We start from the raw sequence: 1,436 nt of genomic DNA on the forward strand, positions 1-1,436 counted from the left end.
TGTGTATGGTTTGGGTTAGAGCACTTTTAGATACACTTACACTTTAGAACTGGAGTTGATGCCCTGACATACATAAAATAAATGTTTTTATTTTGTGTCTGTACAGTTGCTTTTGAATAGCTGCCTATGATGGACATCACAGACGTAATAATAATTTTGTTTGTATTTGTCAAAAAAAAAAAACACCAGTATGTTGAAACTTTGCATGCATGTTCATGATCAAAAATAAAAGAACAAAATATAACCAAGAAATGTTATTCTTTTGGTTCCATACAGTTGCCTTAGAGTGTTAAAATATGCGGGTCAAATTGACCCGCGAACATCACGAAAGGAACATTTATTTTGTTTGTATATGTCAAAAAACACCAGCATGTTGAAACTTTGCATGCATGTTCATGATGATAAATGAGAAAAAGTCACAAAATATTAAGAAAAAAAAAAAGGTTTAATATTATATCAGGTAGCTTGAAAAAATAAATGATAGGTAATTTTTACCATCTGTGGCTGACAAAATATTTTTCTGTATTGAAATAAGTGTGGAAAACAATTTTTTTTAGCTTCATAAGGTAGTAAAAAAATAAAATAACAAAATATAACCAAGAAATGTTATTATTTTGGGTCCGTACAGTTGCCTTAGAGCGTTAAAATATGCGGGTCAAATTGACCCGCGAACATCACGAAAGGAATAGTAATTTTGTTTGTATATGTCAAAAAACACCAGCATGTTGAAACTTTGCATGCATGTTCATGATGATAAATGAGAAAAAGTCACAAAATATCAAGAAAAAAAACGTAGGTTAACCAGTATTTCCAACAACTAGAAAATCTAAACGGGTCAAATTGACCCGCAACATAACACAAGGGTTAAATGAGTGCAAAACTGATGTTGTTGGTTTTTTGTTTGGGTGTATTTTTTTACTGCGAGTTGAATTTTGCAAAACAAGTTCGTGCTGTGGTGAAAACTAGTTCCCTTTTGAGAGGTCTCTCGTATTGCGTAAGGCTATGGGAAAACTCATTTTCTTGAGAATATTGAAGCCAATTTTTTTTAAACGCAGTGCAGCTGCACACCATACACAGATGAGTCACTAGCGCGGTCATTGGCTGTAGAAATGTGCTTTATAAATAACTAAACTAAACTATGATAGGTATGAATATGCCTAAGACTCATGGTTTGATGACTCAGCCAAAGACAAACCAAGTTGCTCAAAATCATTTTGCAATAATATTGTAAGACATGACTAGAGGCGAATTCAAAGATTAAATGAAATCATGATTAAATGAATCATGAAACATTACAACCAATCATAAACCTAAGTTTGTAGACTTTCCTTATTTGTACAAAGGAATGCATTTTTAGATTGGGTGTCATGACAGTGACGAAAATGAATACTTTACAAGAAAGTTATAAAATGCTTGGAGACTTCTGCTCTTGACCT

Source organism: Rutilus rutilus, assembly GCF_951802725.1.
Source record: "Rutilus rutilus genome assembly, chromosome: 1".
NCBI classification, from domain to species: Eukaryota; Metazoa; Chordata; class Actinopteri; order Cypriniformes; family Leuciscidae; genus Rutilus; species Rutilus rutilus.